At 47.2% G+C, this 21,579-nt stretch overlaps 1 protein-coding gene across 4 annotated transcripts in view; it reads right to left on the reverse strand.

Moving 5' to 3' along the window:
* Positions 1 to 21,579, reverse strand: part of CARS2 (cysteinyl-tRNA synthetase 2, mitochondrial) — a 1,341,930-nt gene that overhangs the window by 25,626 nt on the left and 1,294,725 nt on the right. The window lies entirely within an intron of this gene.

A 21,579-nucleotide genomic window follows, 5' to 3' on the forward strand; every position in this document is an offset into this window, starting at 1 on the left:
CAGACCAAATTGCAAAATAAACAGCCACAGACTTACAGTCTGGAATGTATTGATTAGGTCCTGCTAGATGGGTCGCCGAGAGTGGGATGATGGAAGAGGTCATTAGCAGTGTAAAAGAGATTCAGGCCGAGGCCACAGCCGAAGAAATCAAAGAGTGGGGTCCGGGACCAGCCCGCGTAGATGAGGAAGGTTGTTGGGTTGACCATGACAAACAGAGATGGATGTTACCAAATGCATATGCACAAGCTATAGTGCCCACGGCCCAGCCCACATAAACGGAAAGGCATTTGTAAACAGCTAGACCTGGTATGGAGGAACACCAAAATACCCAAAAGAGCAGACCGCCTGGTCAAAAAGTGCTTGATCTGTTTACAACATGACATTGGGAAAGGAACAACAGTACCTAAGGGCAGTTATGGTCAACCTTCCATGCCCTTTGAAGCAATACACTTTGATTGCATTGAGATGGAAAGATGTCAGAATGCTAAATATGTTCTAGTGGTAGTTTGTGCATTTAGCAAATGGATTGAGGCTTTCCCCCTGAAAGATAGCAATGCAATGTCAACAGCAAAAGTAATGCTAAAAGAGTACTTTCCCCACTTTGGTTAACCAAGGGTGATCTTGTCGGGCAATGGTTCCCAGTTTATAGCATCGGTCACCAAGCACGTGTGTGAAGGATTACAGATAACAAAGACATTTCATTCCACGAACTATTGCCAATCGGCTGAGTTAGTTGAGAGATACAACTGTACCCCGAAGAACAAGTTAGCTAAGATATGCACACATCCAGCTAAAATGGCCTGAAGCCCTACCATTAGCCTTAATGTCAATGAGAATGACAACCCAAGCAAAAACAGGTCTAATCCCATATGAGATTTTGATGGGGATACCTGCTAATGTGTGGAATGTACTCAGGCTGAATAAAATTTCAGAAATTGAGTATCCATTATTGGTAGACTATTGTAACCAGCTGACTCAAAACTTGCGTTTGATTCACCAACAGGTGCAAGAAGCGTTGCCTGATCGATACGTGGGTCTTGGCGACTACATTCTGGTGAAAGACTTCTAGCGGAAATACAGCCGTGAACTGCGCTGCAGGTGGCTACTCCAAGTCCTATTGGCCACCCAGACTGCTGTGCTTGTAGAAGGGAAGAAGAACTGGATACATGCAGCACATCTGAAACTGCCCTATGACAAATGGGTAAAGGAGAGGGTAGCTGATTCGAAAAACAAATACGTTCCTCAGCAAGTACCTTTCAGTGACGGAGAATATACTAACCCAAATTTTAAACAGCAAGACATTTCACCTTTGTCAACCGCCGATACATTGTTCGAGGCTCACTCTGTGCCTGGGGTATCCAGATACAATCTTCGACCACAGAAATAGCTAGGGACGGACCTCTTGAAGGTAGGAAAGTGTGGTATTTTTTAGTACTGCACTCACAAGAAACCACCGATATTCTCTCCATACCCCCAAAGAAGCCTTGAAGTAAAAGAAGACTCCAAGCAAGATAGGTTAGGTGTCACCCATGGATGAACTATATGCTATATCAGTGAAGTTTCTTAACAGACACATAGACTATGTTTGGGGTATGCAGAAGTGACGAAACAGTACGTTTTACGACTGGAATGATCAGGTCCAAAGGACTATGTTCAACTAGAGATAAGGGATAGATTTACTCACCGTAATTGTATTTTTGATGCTTCTATCTGCTTAGATTCACATGCTAGGCTGACATCTAGTGGAAGCTGCAGATTATTACAGTTGTTTTTGAAACTCGAAAAGGGAAGTCGACCGGCGTGCCAGTAATACTATCCATAGTGTGATGTCCACTGTACCCATGGTCCTTCACGCGTCGAGATCCCTAAGATGGTTTTGTTTCTGATATGAGGTTGCATGAAGTGTAGCGCGAGTACATGTGTATTAAAGTAGATCTGTATCAGAAAGCTCAGATAAAACATTATGCACCTTCTACTCCAAGGGGAGGAAAGGTGGGCGCATGTAAATCTAAGCAGATACAAGCATCAGAAATACGATTATGGTGAGTAATGTATCCCTTCTGAGGCTTGTGGATCTGCTTAGATCACATGCTATGCATAGATTAGCGAGCAGTGTTAGGAGAAGGTGGTGGGCTGTGAGAAGGTCCAGCGGCAAATAGAAGTTTTAGAACCGCTTGTCCCACCTGGGTATCTGCTTTAGAGTGAGTGTCAATGCAGTAGTGCCGAGTGAAAGTGTGTATTGAGCTCCATGTAGCTGTTTTGCAAATGGCATCCAGGTTTACATGAAATTTGGAGATAAAATTGGGTGAAAACCTAGAGTGTGCTCTTAATACAAATTTGTCCTTGCGGATGACAAAGCATGGATCTTGCACTTACAAAGCTTGTGAAGTTCACTGACTTCTTCTGGAGGCTATAGCCACCAAGAAAACAGTCTTGTATGTGAGGTGTTTAAGACATGACTTATGCATAGGCTCAAAGGGGGTTCCCATGAGCTTTGCAAGTACTACGTTGAGATCCCAGCCTAGCGGTGGGTTTGAAATAGGAGGGTGTAGTCTCTTTACTCCCTCCACAAATGCCTTAATGCTGGGAACTTTCAAACATAATATTTTATTTTGAGAGGTGGTGTATGCTGATAAAGCCGCTAGGTGAACCTTTATAGAGTTAAAAACTAACCCCGAGTCTAGCAAGTGGAGCATGTAATGAAGAATGTGGGATGGATTACATCATAAGGGGTTTATTTCTTTAGACCGGCACCAAATTACAAATCTCCTCCACTTGTTGTGTTAACAGTGTCTGGTGTTTAGTTTACGTGCCTCCTTGAGGATATCCATACACCTTTGTGGTAAATTAAGATGTTCAAACTCTCTGACCTCAGGAGCCAAGCTGCCAAGTTCATTGAGTGAGGTTGAGGGTGTAATGTAGTTCCCCCCATGCAGGGATAGCAAATTGGTTTGGCACGGGAGCTTGATGGGATTGCACATCGCCAGTTTTCGCAGATGTGGATACCAGGGTTGCCCCGTCCAGATGGGAGCAACTAGGATAAGCATAATTTGTTCTCTGTGAATCTTGTTCACCACCCTGTTCATTAGTGGAGTTGGGGGAAAGCGTAAGCAAATTTCCCTGACCAACTCATCTATGGGGAAACTTGGATGCAAAGTCTGGGCATTGCTTGTTTTCTCTTGTAGCGAACAAGTCTAGCATGGGGAAACCCCACTGTGACAAAACGTGACCTCTAACGCTTGTGTTGAGTCGCCACTCGGGGTCTTCTGGTAGTGGATCTCTGCTTAGCGAGTCCGCTAGTGTGTTGATTTCTCCTGGAACATGTTGCGAAGTCAGGAACATCCCCCGTTTGAGTGCCCATTTCCATACTTCCTGTGCTAGCTTGGACAAATTTGGAGAATGTGTGCCCCCCTGTTTGTTGATATAGACCATTGCAGTGGTGCTGTCTGTGAGGATCTGTATCGACTGATTTGTCAGATGCGCTTCAAAGGCTTGGAGCGCTTTGAATACTGCTAGAAGTTCCAGCAGGTTGATATGGTTCTGGGCTGTGATGTAAGTCCACAGACCATGTGTTGTGAGATGAAAGTGATGTGCCCCCCACCCAGAGAGTGATGCGTCTGTTGTAACCATCACTTGCACCACTGGATCGTGGAAGGGTTTTCCCTGTAACAGATTCTCCTTTGTTCACCAGCGAAGGGAGTGTACTAGTGTTGGTGAAACGAGCACTAGATCGTCCCATTGACCGCTTGCCTGAGACCACCGTTTGGCCAACCACTCCTGCATCAGGCACATGTGCAGTCGTGCGTGTGGGACCAGGTAAATTCAAGATGCCATCATGCTGAGCAAGCACATAGCTTTGCATACGCTTATCTGGTGATCGGCTTCGTACCCGAGGTATTTGCAGCAATATGTTTAGGATTCTTTCCTTTGATGGAAAGACTAGCCCTTCTTCCGTTTTTATGACAGCTCCTAGGAACTGTTTGGTCTTGTTTGGTACAAGGCTTGATTTTTTCTTGTTTATTGACAACCCAATTAGAAAAGATGGCTTATAGTTCTTTTGAGTATTTTGCCTGCAAATTTGGGGTGACTCCCCTATGATCAGCCAGTCGTCCAGGTAGGGGTACACTGGGATTGGCTCCCTGCGCAGGTTTGCTGCCACCACCGCCAGCACCTTGATGAATACCCTTGGAGCAGAGGCTATTCCAAAGGGTAGCACCTTGAATTGGTAGTGCTGGTTCGCTATTTTGAAACGCAAGAATTTTCTGCACACTAGGAACATTGAAATCTGAAAATAAGCATCAGGTTGTCATGTAGTCCCCCCGCTTTAGCAGTGGGATTACTTCCTGTAGCGAGCATTGTCATGCAGAATTGTTGTGGCTTGACATATGTGTTTGCAGGGCGCAGATCTAATACTGGGCGCATTGTTAGATCTTTCTTTGGCACAAGGAAGTACATTGAATAGATACCCTTGTTTACCTGGTTCAACAGGACGATTTCAATGGCGTCCTTTAGCAGCAGTGTTGGAACCTCTTCTAGAAGGATGCGCTGCTCCTCCTTTGTGGTGGATCTTTGACGTGGGGGGTGGTTGGAGGGTCGCTGCAGTAACTATGCAATAACAGCCTGCCACGTTTGAAAGTACCCACTTGTCCGAGGTGATTGCCTCCCATGGGAGGGGACCTGAAGCGGGTGGTCATTGCTTTGGAGGTATTGCTCCACCTCTGGAAGTGGAGGATCTCCCGCGGCTGCGAGATCTACGCTGGCCCCTTTGGAAGCCGTGAGAGGCTTGTCCATGATTGGAACCCCAGGATGGGCTCTGATTTTGGCTGTATCCAGGAACACCTCCGTCAATTTTGTCCCCTGAAGCGACGAAAACTGTTACCGCCTCTTTGTCCTGATAGCTTGTTAGTGAGCTTGCCTAAAGACTAAGAGTGTCATACTCTTCCTTAGCACTCTTCAACGCATCTTCAACCGCTTTGCCGAACAGGACATTAGGTTCAATAGGCATAATGAGGAGTGTTGCCTGTGTTTCCAATTCAAAACCTGATTGGGGTAGCCATGCATGGTGTTTTATGAGTGTCCCTTCTGTAATGATTCTACCAGCATTATCTGCAGCATCTAAGTTATTTTTTGTGATGCAGTTAGACACCGCCTTTCCTTCCGCTACTGGGAGGGACAGTTGGGACTGGGGCTGAGGCCATCAAAGTTGCAATCTCCTCCCACTTGTGGCAGTTGTAACTTGCCAGCAAAGTGGTATTGTTGGCAATTCTCATTTGAAAAGCTGCTGTGGTGGCCACTTACCTCCCGAGTGTGTAAATCTTCTTGCTCTCTTTATCGGGGAGTGCTTCTGATGAAGCTAAAGTTCTTCCCACCCTTTTCCTAGTCGTGGTAACTATCAGTGAATCTGGTTTTAATTGCCCCCCTGATGTAAAGGGGGTCCGTGGGCACAGCGCGGAACATTTTCTCAATGCGCGGGTTTACCGCCCGCGTTTGGTTCAGTGTTTCTAGAGAGAGTTGAATTCTTCTCTGTATTGACTGTAGAATTGGTATAAATTGGGTTACAGCCTTTTTCTCCCCCAATATGTCCTCTACAAAATCCTTGTCAAATTGTGTCTCCTGACTTTGAATTTGGAAATGCTCTGCTGCTTTCATTAAATTGTAGTTGGTTATCCACCGGTGGGTCTACGTGATCTGGAAAGGGTAAGACGTAAACGTCTTCATCTTCATCATAGTAATGATCTACCTCCCCTAGGGTATCTTGCTCCTCAGAGTCTGTATTGGGATCACAGAGATCAAATTGGTCTGGGTCTTGATGAGTGGTGACTTGTGTCTGGATGTGCCCATTTTGCTGGGGGATGTCTAGAAGTGGAGCTCCTAATTGGTGGCGTTTTTTAATATACTTTCTTTGCATGGGGATTTTTCTCAAGAAAATCTACCATGAAAGTCATGCGTGTCATCACTCCATCAATGTCCTCACCAGACCATTTGAGGAACTTGGTATAGTTAGAGGAGTGGGGGGTAATTCTGGAGCAGGCTGCTTCTTGTGTTTCATATTTGCAGCTATAGTACCCTCCCCTTGGGAAACACTGTCTCTATCTTTATGTGATGTGCTCTCTTTCTCTCTATGGGAATGGTGACTCTTCGAAGTGTGTTTTTTCGAATTTCTTCCTACAACAAGAGTCTCCGGGACATGTTCTTGCACCAGATTGGACATTTTCGAAATCTGCATGCTTTTTGCAGATGTTCACATTAATGAGAATTGTCAAATTTCGGCGGACGAGAGAGCCAGAGCCGTGTCTTCGGACACTCAGTTTTCAGCTGCTGTATTTGACACAGCATCCAAGTCGGCTTTATCTTGTGACTTTGGGGGCCTGTCGTGAGGTGACCGTGATATTGAATGTCCAGAGGACAGGCAGCTAGTGGACCTACCCTTTGATGCCGTGTGTGGCCGTGTGGATGGTGTTTTCGTCGACTTCTGGCCTTGGGGTTTGTGCTTTGTGTGTGATGACTTGTGTGTGCTAATGCCGCCGGGTGTCGTCCCCGTAACAGCGATGCCAGCCTGTCTGATGGGGTCTGGGGCTAGCACGTGGGAATCCAAAGGTTCCCTATCGCCTTAGTCGTCCGAAAAGATGCTGATGCTGCCGTCGCTGGATGCACCCTCCACGTCCATGACGGCCTCGCCCTGCATGGCGTGGTGGGCCCAACGTTATGTCTTTCGGTCCTTTAGGGTCTTTGATTTGAAAAGCTGACAAGCTCTATGGTGGGCCTCGTCGTGATCCCCCATGACACCATGTGTGGCCGCGTGGACGGTGTTATCGTCGACTTCTGGCCTTGGGGTTTGTGCTTTGTGTGGGATGACTTGTGTGTGCTAATGCCGCCGGGTGTCGTCCCCGTAACAGCCTGCCGGCCTGTTTGATGGGGTCTGGGGCTAGCACATGGGAATCCAAAGGTTCCCTAGCGCCTTCGTCGTCTGAACAGATGCTGATGCTGCCGTCGCTGGATGCACCCTCCACATCCATGACGGCCTTGGCCTGCATGGCATGGTGGGCCCAACGTTTTGTCTTTCGGTACTTTAGGGTCTTGATTTGAAAAGCTGACAAGCTCTATGGTGGCCCTTGTGATCCGTCGAAAACAGAGGTTGCACACCCGGCTTGTCCTTCCAGGGAAGTTTTCTGTTGCAATAGGGGCAAAAATTAAAGGGTGTATGTTCCATGATTGGTTGGAAAAGCAGCTTGGCGAGTATAGAGGGGGAAATGGGAAATATGCATTCTCTTAGTAGCCTAAGCTATGACCACCCCCCACTCTCCCTACCGTCTGGGCCGAGACCCGGAGCGGCCTTCCAAGGCCGAAGGGATGTCGTCGAGGCAAGTTCTGCATCCAGAAGTTTGTCCTTGTAACCGTTGCCGAGGATGATCGTCGAAGCTCGGCAATATAAAGGACAGAAAGAGTAACTAGCTCTAATTACGTTGGTAATCAATGGTGTTGGCCGAAAAGGAACTCTGTGTTTTAGCGTCCGACGATGGTGGCGGAAAAAAACTATCTGAGGGACCGTGACGCGTGAAGGACCATGGGTACAATGGACGTCACACTAGGGATAGTATTACTGGTACACCCTGTCCATGTCCCTTTTCGAGTTTCGAAAACAAATGTAATACTCTGCAGCTTCCACTAGATGTCGCCCTATGCTAAGCAGGTCCACAAGCCTCAGAAATGTGTGATTATAGTTATCGTGGCATGTATCATACTTATATTGATGCCTGTTTTATGGTTTCTGTAGAGCTCACACTCCCTTAGCTCACTATTGCCTACGGTCAGCTCCACTATTACGTCTCCTTTCTATGTACACACATACACACTTCGTCTCCTTGATCTTGAACATAGAGAGGGTTATCTCAATAACTTCATAAGAATAATGAATGATACTAATGCAATATTGAACAAAACAATTGTTGGCTATGTTCCCACCCCTTCCACAACACAGTGAGAAAGGGTTAGGATGGTACATATATCCTCTCCCATTGTCCACAGCTTGCTAGGCTTTCTTTAGGGCCATGTTTTCTGGATGATGGAATGAGAGCACCACAGGTAACTTTGATGGGACAAATGTGAATACTTTTGATCAGTAGGTGCTACTACCTTTGGGATCTTCAGTGTTTGCTAACAGGAGCACTACCAACACTGCCTCTACCAAACGCTCAGACAGGAGTTCTAGGCCATACCAAGCAATGATATCGTTTCGAATGACAGCAGTAGGGAAATACGGAAGCAACTCCTCCAGCATACACAATTAACTATAATCCTGCCACGGTACCCTTTTGTCTAAGTAAGGAAAGTTCTAGGTACATATGACAAATGTATGAATACTGCAGTTTTGGTGACCAAAACAAGGCCCTTGCACATTGGGGGATCAATTAACTTTGTCTGTGGGATGCAAGCATATCCATGGTTACCCAAAGATTGGAAAGGAACATGTTACTTAGGGATACTGTTACCAGGTGTTTACTTGACATCTTCAGAAATATTGAAACTCCGTCCTAGGAGGGAGATCGAGGACGATACAGTTGGTCAAATATTAGGGGATGTGTGAAAGGTGATAATTCCCGTTTGGGGCGCGACGATAAACTCCAGAGACATCAGAAGGTTGGCACAAGTGTTAGAAAGAACATTTAATGAGACGACCGATATGCTATTCAATATGACTTTAAAACAGAGAGCTATTAGGCTGGTTGCACTTCAAAATAGGGTGGTATTGGACAAAATGTTAGCTGAAAGGGGAGAGGTTTGCAAAATTGTCAGGTCATCTTGCTGCGTTTACGTAGCAGACTTCTACCCTACTGTGTTTCAGGCCATTAAGAGGATTGATTGGAATATGAAATTTATGTTAATGAAGGTAGCTGGGACATCGGTACTTGGGTTGGAAATTTGTTTACCACATGGGATTGGAAAATAGTTTATGTCCTTGCTATGATCGCTGTTGCCATTCTCTGCTGTCGTTGCTGCATACAATGCTTACCTATTTTAGGATATGCTATGCCAGTGGGGTTCAAGAGCTCTGAAAGACTTACAACCTGAAGACTTGTCCCCCGGGAATGTGACAAATGGACTAATGATGCAGGATATGGAAATTCAGAAATGTATGAATATCGATGTACATGCATTTGATGATGTATAAAAAATTGATTAGCTTAGGCTAAAAGGAGGGTTTGTGAAAATGCATTTATTCAGGCTAGCCTTAATAAGCTCCTCCATTTTTTGTTTCATCCTCTCACTTCATCTTGCAAATCTCCTATTTAGAGCTAAAAGGAATAAGTTCGCTGCATAGAAGTGCTGAGCCACATAGACATGTTGTTGCAAAGAAATTAGCTAATTGTTTATACAGCCTTGGATCTTGCACAGCGAGGACCAAGCGCAAAAAGATATTCTCGTCTTTCACTGTTAATTGCGTGGGTCTCACAAATGCACGTAGTAATGATAAGAATAATTTATGATACAGGAGATGTTCTGTTCTATTCTGTTCTTACCAGAAAACAGTTATCCTAAAATAACTGTAAAACATGCAGCTGCACAGTAACCCTTGGTCATGAAAACAAAAAGATAATATTGGTAGCAAAGTCTCCTTCATTGAGAACAGTATATTGTCTTGTAAGAATGGCTAGAATGTACAAGCATGGGACACTGACAAATGTATGTTGTCCCAGAAAACCCTATACGTAGCAGGGAGCTGTAAACTATATGACACCCCACTCGTACCAGAACTCATTTAAACTGGGGTGCATGAAATACGTAATTTCCTTTCTGTAAATGGGTCCCTTCTACAGCTATTGGTGTGTAGAACCAGAGTCCGCTTGAAGCGAATAAACTCTGTTTATACTCATCTCTGTCTCTGTTTGTCTTACCTTGTTTGCAGGACAGTTACCAGATTTTGATCATTCAGCGCATGTGGGAAGCCATGACCGACTTAACTCAGCGTGTTCCCGTTGCAAAGCCCATGAGCACTTATTTTAAGAGAATGGATTCACAATGACATACAAAATGGCATCATGGGGGACATCGCATTATGGGGACATCAACGAGAACATGTCGAGTTAAGCTGGTCATGAATTCCCACATCCTCTGGATTTCAAGGGTTCTGTTGCGTTAAATCAGGGCAGCTTAACTGCGCATTAACGAAGGTGGTTTCAGTGAATATATATATATTTTAAAAAACACGGGATGAAAAAGCTGCGAAAACGTGGGCAGACCTCACTCCAAGGGCAGAAGAGGCTTGGAACATGACAAAAAAGTGATATGGACACAGCAATATTTTGTTTAAAAAAGCAAAACATGCAGGGTTCAACAGGAAAGAAAATTCAGGTAACGCTTTTATATATTCACACTGTGAGAAACCTGAAGGTGTCTCACCCGCTAGTCCCTGGAAATCTGTCATCCAGGTGGCCAGGACACGGCCACCAGTGGGGGAGGATCACCTGGATGGGGGGATCTTCGTGGAGTGGAAGTGGGACACAGACAGGTGAGATGCGGTACCCCCTTCATTGTAATACCGTTTCCCCATCCTACCATGTAGGATTCTTAGAAGCTCTGCCCCCCCCACCCCTTCTTACCGACAAAAACTTTTACACCGTGGAAGTCAATGGACTAACACCAGAACCGTTTACCTCACTTGTCCCAACACAAGGGTCAGGCAGAGTCAGGCAATTGACAATAACTTCACACACCCGACGGCCCTTTTCTTTCCCCACAGGGATCAAAGGCAGAGCACAAAAGAACACTTTGAGCAAGGATAAACGCACAAGGAGGTGGCTACTTCAGGACGGCAGTTCAAATAGAGAAGAAAGGCGTTGAGAACGGAAAGGACAACAAGGAGGTAAGTGCCCTTGACCTTTTCGACCCAAGTCCGCGATGCCTTCGTGAAAGGAATCATAAGACCGGGAATTACAGCCGACGTGTGGTGTAATAGATGTCCAAGGTGCACAGGACCCTCCCGCACTGATAACCGAGGCAGGGAGGCGCGCCTGCTACCGTGGTACCATCCTTCACTCCCGACATACAAACATCAATGCATAAATTATACAAGTCACATACAATAGCAATAACAAATTCTCTGCATAAAATATTCCCCGGTATGTAAAAATAATGTATTACAATCCTGAAATCTAAGTGCATAAAATTAATTTGATGTTAATAAATCCTATTACACAATTCCTTTGGAACAAGTTACTTACCTGTAACTCTTGTTCTCCAGCATGGGTCTTGCATGGTTTCATATGCTCATGAATATTCCGTTGTCAGGCTGGGAATCGTCTGTAAAATTAAAGCAGTTTAGCTTTAAGCCAAAACTGCTCGTCGCTTTGGGTCATTCTGCCCCAGCCAATTAATCCTATTCGCGCAGATGCACTGCCACTGGGGCTAAGCATTTGGTGGACCCCCTTGGGGCCAATTTCAGGCCGAAGGCAGAGCATTGGTGGGTAATGGTGGCCCTGAATGTAAAAACACAGGAACATCCGGTGTTTTCGATGAACAGGGATGTGGAAGTACACATCCTCCAAGTCAAGGGTCGCCAGGAAATCTCCTTCTTCCAACTGGTCAAGCATGTGCTGCAACGTGACCATCTCAAACCTTTTGGATGTAAGGAACTTGTTCAGGTGGCGCAAGTCTAGAATGGGTCTCCAACCCCCTGACTTCTTTCTTACCAGAAGGTATCTGGAGCACACTCCGGAGGTGCTGAGGGACTGGTTCTATTTCCCCTTTGTTTAGCATGGCTTGAACCTTTTTAGTAGCTGTGCCACATGCAGTTCTTGTTGCAGAACAGGAGGAATGCAAGGGCATCTGTCCTGGAATTCCAGAGCATGCACCTCTTGAAGGACATCGAGCACCTATTTGTCTGTGGAGATCTTTAACCACTGATAAACAAATTGCTATAATCGGCCTCCGAGTGGGGTGCAGAAGTAGGGGGCGGGCCCAGTGCCGGTTCAGGCATGTTTCGGCATCTGCGGCACAGCCTGGGGGCTGAGAGGGCGATAAAGGCACTGGCTGCCACTTCCATAGGTCTGGGAGCATCCCCTATAAGCCTCTTGGGATTAACGGGAGGGCTGATGATAGGGGGAGGTAAAACCCCTGGATGACCCCGAGACTCTCCCCTTAGAGGAATGAAATGACGACCTTCTCTGCTAGAGAGTGCCTAAAGAGCACTGTCTCAGTGTCAGTCTTTATGGCCTGTATAGTCTCGTTGACCGCCTTTCCAAAGAGGTTGTCTTCCGGAACGACATAGACTTTCGTCTGCACATCTATGCAGAAGTTTGTGGGTTTGAGCCAACTCTGGCGGCGGACAGGCACACCAATGCCCATTTGGCGGAAGTCAGAATCTGCGATGTCGATGGCAATTGCGTGGTCGGGTGCCACCTAACCTTCCTGAAACAGAGCTAGGGCCTCAGCGCTCTTATCATCCGGGAGGAAGTCAAGGATGGGCCCCAACCTATACCACAACTGCATGTCGTACCTCGATAGAATGGCGAGGGCGTTGGCAGCCTTAATTGTTGAAGCTGCTGTCATGATGATACGCACCCCTGCTGCATCCAGCTTTTTCCCTCTTAGTCTGGAGGAACCATAAATGAGGAAGACTGGTTACAGCACCTCTTGCTAGCGGCAGCAGAGACCTCAGAGTATGGCGAGGGCTGGGATCTGAGGCACTTAGGTGCCTAGTAAGGAACCGGGTACTTCTTTTCTACGCGGTCCCTTTTCGCATGAGTATTAGGGGCCTTCATGACCAACAGGCCATCCTCCCAAATGTCATCCAACAGGGGAACTGAAAGGATGGTCTTCCTGGAGGACTCCTGACGTTCGAAAAGGAAACCTTCCGTTTTCTTTTCCTCTTGCACTAGGTCAAACAATTTCACAACCCTAGAGATCATGGAGTGGAATGACCCGATCTCGGTTGGCGCAGCATCCTCGGGAACATAATCATCATAGTCACCCATGCCTTGCTTACCTGTTGTGTCAGTATCTACGTCAGCCTGAGCAACATCCTTCACCACAGGGGACAATGGCCGAGGGGTAACAGGGGCCGGACGAGGCAGCGTTGGCTGAACCTGAGAAGGCCTCGGACTCCTCCTCGCTGGGCCAGGACTGAGAGCAGTGGGTAGTCGCTGCTGGAGTTCAGCCATCAGTGTGTGCAGGGTGGTCAGAATATCCAAAGACATGTCCCTTGGCACAGGTGCTGGAGCTGGTCCCAGAAGAGAAGGGCTAAAAGGCAGAGAAGGCTGATAAGATGGCACCCCTTGCAGAGGCACAGGCATAACGGGGTCAGACTCCCATTGACCACTCTCCTGGTCAGAGTAAAAGCCTTCTAGCAGGTCCTCCTCTGAACTGGTGCTGCGTGCTGGTGACCTCCTGGGGGATTCCCAGAGGGGCCAAGGTGAAAAGTGGTGAGACCATGGTGGGTTTAGGCAGAAAATCCATAGATGGAGGCATGTCCCTCACCAAATCTCAGCCTTTAGTTAAAGAGGCGATGACTGGAGCTGCGGAGCAGGACATGGTGCAGTCGTGGACAGGACTGCCGTTGGAACCTCTGATGGGGGTCTAGGTGGTAAGTATACCCTGGGTGTGGTAACCGTTGTAGTGGCAACCGTCGTCGACAAACCCCTTCCTCTTAGCGAAGCCATGGACGAAACACCAGCCTTGGCAGACTAGGTCGATGACGAGATACTCGTTGACTGGGTGGTCGCCGATGTGGCAACGGTCCTGATGGATGAGGTAATCGAATAGGCTTGTGTCGATGATGGTGAAGCCGCTGACGGGTCCTACGACGACTTGCCCTTTTTGAAGAGGTCTTGTGTTTGGCCGAAGGTGTCAAAGATATTTTGGCAGACAGAACCAGCCCGACTGTCGGTAGGCTAACCGTCGACTGATGGCCACCGTCCTCTCTCTGATCTGGGACCCACAGCCGCGGCAACCGTTGAGGAAAAAGGCGTTGAAGCGTGATGATTTTGTCTTCTTTTGAACCTTCACCAGTGAAGCATCCTCAAAGGACCTCAACCTCTTTTTGTCTGAGGGAGCATGCTCTTTGGACTTGCCGGCCCTGAAAGAGGCATGGCTACGCCTTGAGGCCACATCAGAGGCCTTCGCTTTCTCCATCCAAGCCACTAACCTCCGATGGCGGTCCTTCTGTGTCTTGGAGGAGAAGGCCTGGCAAATCAAACATTTGTCTGCATCGTGGGCAGGATGAAGGCATTAGATGCACCTGAGGTGGCGATCTTCGATGAAGATGTTCTTCAGGCCGCAGTTGTCACAGGCCCTGAAGAGACTTTCCTTTGTGGTGTCCGTCATGGTGTTGAAGCAAAGGTCCGAGCCTGGGCCCCTGGAGACCACGGGTTGGAGTGCCGAAGATGGACTAAGGATCTCTTCCGGCAATGGGTTCCTGCCGCCAGTAGTTGACTGACTGAATAAGATGAAGAATTGAGACGTATTCTTGTAAAAATAGGCAAAAAACAACACATTTTAGAGAAGTGAAACACGAGGACTCCCAACACGAAAAACATGCAGTAGAAATCTGAAGATGGCTACCACGAATGTCATTGGCTGGGGTAGTATGACCCAAAGTGACACTGATAGGCCACAGAAGCGCTGAACAGTTTTGGCTTAAAGCTAAACTGCTTTAATTTTACTGAGAATTCCCAGCCTGACAACAGGGAATATTTATGAACATGTGAATCCATGCAAGACCCCATGATGAAGAACACAAAGTTACTTCTCAGCTACTAGGCTCTATGTAAATACTTACTAAAAGAGATCACGGTGCCCATCTGCAAGAAAGAACGTGGCATGATAACCTGTCCTGTGGGAATCTACCCACTCAGAGTCTGCAGCCACTGTGCCTTTAACAAAGGAGGAATATCTATTTGCATATCAGTCTTTGTTCCGCCCACTTCAGCAGTCCAGCACCGAAATGCTATGCAACTGCATATGTTGTAGCCACATCATCAGTTATCCCACAAAAGAGTATCGCTCGCAAAATCATTCTAATATTCGGGTCCAAAAGAAACATATTGGGGGAAAATGTACAGTGGGCACGACCGAAGGCTATGTCTATGGCTTGTGGCCTGGTAGGCCCAGGATAGTGGGCCCAAAGGACATGTACAGTGGCCACAGGCCCAAAAGAAGCATATTGGGAGAACATGTACAGTGGACATGGCCGAAGGACAAAGCTAGGGGCCTGTAAAAGAACTACGGTATAACCTCTGAAATTCACTGAAAAAACCTTAGTTAACCAGCTTAAATTGGCGTGTTCCCGTTGCAAAACCCATGAACACCTACATATGATAAGAGAAGGGATTCGCTATGACATACAAAATGGCATTATGGGGCACATCAACTGGAACGAGTTAAGCTGGTCACGACTTCCCACATACACTGAATGTCAAGAGTTTTGATGCGTTAAATCTGGGCAATTTAACTGCACCTTAACTAAGGTTTTCTGTGAATATATAGTGCATTTACATTTTATGAACAATAAAACATCAATTAATAAATTATACGTCACAGATAATAGCAATAACAAATTTACTGCATAAAATATACCCTGGTATGTAAAAAGTATGTATTATAATGCTGAAATCTAAGTGCTTAAAATCAATTTGATGTTAATAAGTCCTATTACACAATTCCTTTTTCCCTTTCAAAAAGTTTCTTCTCAGTAACCATGCTCTATGTAAATACTTAGCAAGGGCATATGTTGTAGTCCGCAAAAGAGTATCGCTTGCAAAATAATTCTAATATTCTTATCCAGTAATCTTGGTCTTAGATAAAGCCTTCTGTAATCCCGCAACAGCGGGCAAACAAGCCGAAAATAGATTTAGTTTTCAACAGTCTCGGGAGGATAGCTCAGGGGCAACGTGCTCGCCTTGGAAACAAGACGACACGGAACACCACAGGTTTGATCCCCGGGTCCACGTTTAGAAACCTTTGGGTATTAAGCGTGTTATAAATAACCTATCATATCCTAACATAAGAGCTACATAAAATACTTTTAGTTGAGTGTCTCATTCCATTTGTTCATCCGGTAGGCCAGGGTAACATTCCAATTGTGAATTTCATGTACAAGGAGTTGTAAGGAACTCATGGTGGCAACAGTAAAGACAGACACAAGTGATAACAGTTCAAGGGTGTTTGTTGAACTTTATAAGGAGTGAGATAAACACCTAATCTAAACCCAAATCTATGATAGGAGCAAGCTACGAGCATCAAATAATAATAAAGCAGTCCGAGTAGCGTCTTGTCAAATAAAAAGGGCCTATACTAAAAAAAAAAAAAAACTATTGCGTGTCCTTACCACTAAGTTACAAAAAGAGTGTGGAATAGTGTTCGCCAGAAAAGAAAGAAGTGTTCTCAAAATGATAAGTCAGGATGGTATGGCTGGGTCTTCCTACCCCATGTTTCAAGCACGGGACAAGGCGAAACTCCTGAGCACAGCACACACCTGGGCCTCATCAGCACAAGGTTACAGTTTCAGTTCAACGATACCAGAACCTTCAGAGGCTAAGCCTCTTTCTTCAAAGTCTCTTGCTTTAGGAGGCCTGCTGGTTCAAAACATGTTCCTTCAGTAATCTTGTACCTTTGGCCGATTGCTCTTCACCCCTTGGACCTCCATCCGCCGGGCTCGGATCCGCTTTGCAAAATGGGCCTCCCTCCGTCGGGATTACTACAGCCTCTCGGATATTGCTTGTAACCTTCAGGAGCTTTAATGTCCGTTTAAACAAACACTGTGGCCAACCCTCAACCGGGTTCACTCGCGTCGACACACTGTTCCCGGGATATTATTCTTTACCCCCCCTCGTAAATGGTAAACAAACAAAAGTTCCTTGGGCAGTTGCTGTTCGCCCCTGGGATCTCCCTCTGCCAGGCTCGGATCCTTCTTGCGACGTGGGCCTCCCTCCGTCTGGTTCTACTACGGCCTTTCACATGCAGCTTGCAAGATTCAAAGATTTGTAACACAGTTCATGATTTTTCAACACGGTTCGTGATTTGCTTATTTTCAACAGAAAGCATAGGTTCCCTTCTCCTAGTTTTCTGTCGGCATCCCTCTGTCGGATTCCCACTTGCTTTATTTCATCACAATCTTATCAGAAAGCTTTCTCTCTTGCATGGGTCAGACTTTCGATTTACAAAGAATTTGACGTGAGCTTTGTAGGACCACTCTGACATCTCACGTCGCCCTTTCCTAGGACTTTCTGATACTTGCAGTTTTCTTTTCAACAGGGCCAGCGAGAGTCCTTCGAATGAGCACTCGTACGGCACCTGACCACTCTGCAACCAGCCCTTCTCTGGTCTTTTACAAAAGTTAAACATGCATAAGTTCTTTGTTCTTGCGTTCATCCATTGTTGCCACTTGCAACCTTGGGCACAACACATGTGGGTCTGCTATCAGCTTTCTCCGACTTACTGACTGTGTTGAACCCGTTGGCTTGTCTGGCCTCTGGAGTCAAAGACGGTGCTAGGGTAGCCAGCACGCGTCCCCGTCTGTGCTATCAATGCGGGAGGCCCCAGTGCACCACTGACATCTGCTCCTCCACATGCCAGCTGTAACTCTCAGTCATATGATTTCCCTTTTAAAGGCTTCACAGGTTGGGGTTGAAAAGGGCAAGGGCAGTTCATCCTTTGTCCTCCTTCCAGGTTTCGCTGCCTTTCTCCTCTGTTTGAACTGCCGGTCAGGTATAGCGGTCTTCTCATGCGTTCGGCCTTGCTCGTAGTGTGCTCTTGTGCTCCGCCATTTATCTCTGTGGGGAAGGTTAAGGGCCGTAAGGTGTGCGTGGTTATTGTCAATTGCCTGACTCTGCCTAACCCGTGTGTTGGGACATGTCAGGTAAACGGCTCTGGTGTTAGTGTGTTGTCTGTTACAGTGTAAGAAAGTGTTCGTGTCGGAAAAGGGGGTGGGGGTAGAGCTTCTAAATATACAACAGAGTAGGATTGGGAAAAGGTGTTACAGGGGAGGGGGTACAGTGTCTCAACCCTTGGTGTCCCACTTCCACTCTCCGAAGACCCCTCATCCAGGTGATCCTCCCCCACTGGTCCAACCCCAGGAACTGAACCCAATAGCGATGGCCGTGTCCTGGCCACCGGATGACAGATCCCTGGGAATTACTAAGTGAGAAACCTTCGGGTTTCTCACAGAGTGCATAAATCTAGGGCTCATATATTCTAAGCAAGCTTCATAACTCAGTTTTATTTTCAGTGACCGATAGGAGGACTCCAAGGAGGACCGGCTGTGAATTAGGGACATCAAGTGGTCCTCATCTTTGGCATGGAGACTTCTCTTCACAATATCCTTGGTCATTGTGTCAATTTCACTAGGTTTTGCCCACACTTCACCCTGTCCAATTCTATTTAGGCTGACTTTAACATAACACCACCATGATGTAACTCCTACTCGTTCTTGCGATACAAATTATTTTAAAGCATCCATATATTTGGACTGAGTCGGGTGCTCTACTCTCGCAGAGTACAGAATCGGATTGACAGTAATTGCCCTGCTAAACCGTAATCAGTTTACTTCCACATGCATTGGGATGGTCAAAGAGTTGGGTGGCAGGCCTAATATGCGCTTCAGAAAGCTAATTCTCCACAGTCTCAACTTGCTTACAATCCACATGCCCCCACAGCCCTGACCAATATATTGCAGCCTGTTTTGCTTGCAGCTTTTATGCCACGGGGGAGACCTTTACTGCTCCATTTCCATGTAGTTTTGTAAATTTTGCTAATACTCCACTATACCTTGATAGGGTTGTTTGTGCTCTTTCCAGTTGGTATTTGCAGTTTCCCTTGCTGGAAAGCCTCAGCCCTAAATAATTATAGGTATTCATTTGCTCAATAATCTCCTCCACCACCATAACTGAGCTTAGATCTCGTTTTCCTTTCCCCATGAAGACCATGGATTTGGTTTTGCTGTAGTTAATACTTAAGCCTTTGTCATAGCAAAAATGATTTAAGTTACTTACCTGTAACTATTGTTCTCCAGCATTGGTCTGACATGGATTCACATCTTCATGAATATTCCCTGTCGTCAGACTGGGAATCCTCAGTAAAAGAAAAAACGGTTTCACTTTCACTTTAAAACTGTATTTCTCTTCTAAAACAATCACTGTCCTCTGGGTCATACTGCCCCATCCAATGACAGTCCTCTCCCTAAACCCCTCCCCTGGCAGCAATCTCCAGATTTGGTAAGCACGTAAAGTGCCAGTATGACCAAGAAGAGCTGCAGAGGGGCTGGAGTGAAGGGTCGCATGTGAACCCATGCCAGACCCATGCTGGAGAACAATAGTTACAGGTAAGTAACTTAAGCCTTCCCAAGCATGGGGTCTGGCATGGATTTAGATGCTCACGAATAACGACTCCATAGCAGTACAACATTACACAACCACAGGAGGTGGCAAGGCTCAACAAAAGCAATTAACTCTTACCTCTGGAACAGGCTCACCTCAAATGAATAGGTCGCGTAGCACTGCTTGGCCGACTCTGGACTCGTCCCTGGAATCCATGTCGATGCAGTAGAACTTTGTGAAGGTGTGCATGGACCTCCATGTAACAGCCCTTCAGATGTCCAGCAGGGGCACACCAGACAGGAATGCCACCATTACAGTGATCGCTCTGGTGGAGTGGGCTCTCAGACGGCCGGGCAGCGGTCGGTTCGCCAACCGATGACAGTGCATGAAGCAGCCGGAGAGCTACCTTGAAATGGAAGCCTTGGACAAGGCTTTCCCATGGGTCACAGGACCAAAGTTCACAAACAGTTGTGAAGTCTCCAAAAACTCTTCATGCGTGTCACGTAGAACTTCACGGCACGAGCAACGTGCAGCGAGTGCAAGTCCCTTTCCGCCGACGACAAAGGTTTCAGGAAGAAAACGGGTAACACCAAAGGCTTGTTGAGGTGCAACTCCAACGGAACCTTCAGCATGAAAGAGGGGTGCGTACGCAGTACCTCCCTTGATTCATAGAATGTCAGGGACAGTTGCTTGCAGGATAGGGCCTGGATCTCATCTGCATGTCTGGCAGAGGTGATGGCCACAAGGAAAGCCATCTTCCACGAGAGAAACTTGAGTGGGGCCTGATGCATAGGCTCGAAGGGGGCCCCCATGAGCCTCGTCAGAACCACGTTGAGTTCCCACGCTGGGGCAGGAGCCTTCACTGGTGAAAAAGATCAAAAAAGTCCTTTGAGAAATTCCTTGACGAATCTGACCAGAGCGAGGATCTTCCTGGGGATCTGGTGTAGCGGGAGATAGCCGCCAGATGCACCTTGGAGGCGTGCTCCAGATCAGCCTTTACTAAGGATAGCAAGTATGGAATGATCTTTGGAGGTGTGACCCTCAGAGGCATCATTTTCTGCGACCTGCACTACGTAGCCAAAACGCTTCAACTTATGGCCGTAGCACTTTAAGGTCGACAACGTCATAGCCTTGGCGAGGACTTCCCTGCAGTCCGCTGGTAACTCAACCTCCAAACTCTAAGGCTGCAGGAGCCAAGCCTTCAGGTTCAGTGATCCTGGGTCATGATGAAGGATTGCGCCTCCCTCTCTGGTGAGAAGATCTGGAACCACCGGCAACTTGACTGGAGGTGCTGCCGACAGGCTGAGAAAGTTCGGGTAACACATCTGCCTCGGCCACGGTGGGGCGATGAGTATCATCTTGCATTGGCACTGCCCGGGTGTGTTGATGGCTCGTAGCAGGAGAGGGAATGGGGGGAACGCATATAGAAACAGTCCTTACCACGGGAAGGAGAACACGTCCCCCAAGATCCTCGGCTGGTAGAACCTGCTGGCGAACTTCTGGCATTTGGAGTTCTCCACCGTCGCAAACCGATCCATCTGGGGTCTGCCCCATTTGGCGAACAGGCGGTCCATCTTATCCTGATGAAGCTCTCACTCATGGCAGGAGCGGAGTTCTCTGCTGAGGGAGTCTGCAATGGTGTTCTTGACTCCCAATAGGTGAAGAGGGACAAGGAACATGACGGCCCAGTGCGACAAGTCTTGGGCCTCCTTGGAGAGTGCCGGGGGTCGAGCGCCCCCCTGCTACCTGATGTAGAACATGGTGATGGTGTTGTGCGTGAAGATCCACACCACCTTGCCTTTCAGAGACTGTAGGAATGACTTGAGGGCCCAAAACATGCCCGTAGCTCCAGAATGTTGATATGGAGGTCCTTCTCCTCCGTCAGCCACAGGCTTCTGGCATGCAGATGTTCGGTGTGCGCTCCCCAACCTTCCAGGGAGGCATCCGTGGTGACCGTCTCCTGGTGTGAGGGGTTTTGAAATCCCATGCCTTGGGTGATGTGGAAGCAGACCCCCCCCACCACTCTATAGCTCGTTGGAACTCCACGTTGAGAGAGATCTTGTCCGTGAAATTTACGGACAACTGTATCCAATGGGCATCCAGGAATTCTTTCAGGGGTCGCATCTGCAATCTGCAGAGGCAGACTAGGTAGATGTAGGACATCATGCCCAGTAACGACTTGATGGCCCTGTACCGTGGCCCTCTTCGCCGATGATAGCCGTTGCACCTTTCCTTGAATGGCTGCTAGCCTCTCTTCCGAGGGAGACGCCAG

Source organism: Ambystoma mexicanum, chromosome 7p (assembly GCF_040938575.1).
Source record: "Ambystoma mexicanum isolate Mex_15411 chromosome 7p, UKY_AmexF1_1, whole genome shotgun sequence".
Lineage (NCBI taxonomy): Eukaryota > Metazoa > Chordata > Amphibia > Caudata > Ambystomatidae > Ambystoma > Ambystoma mexicanum.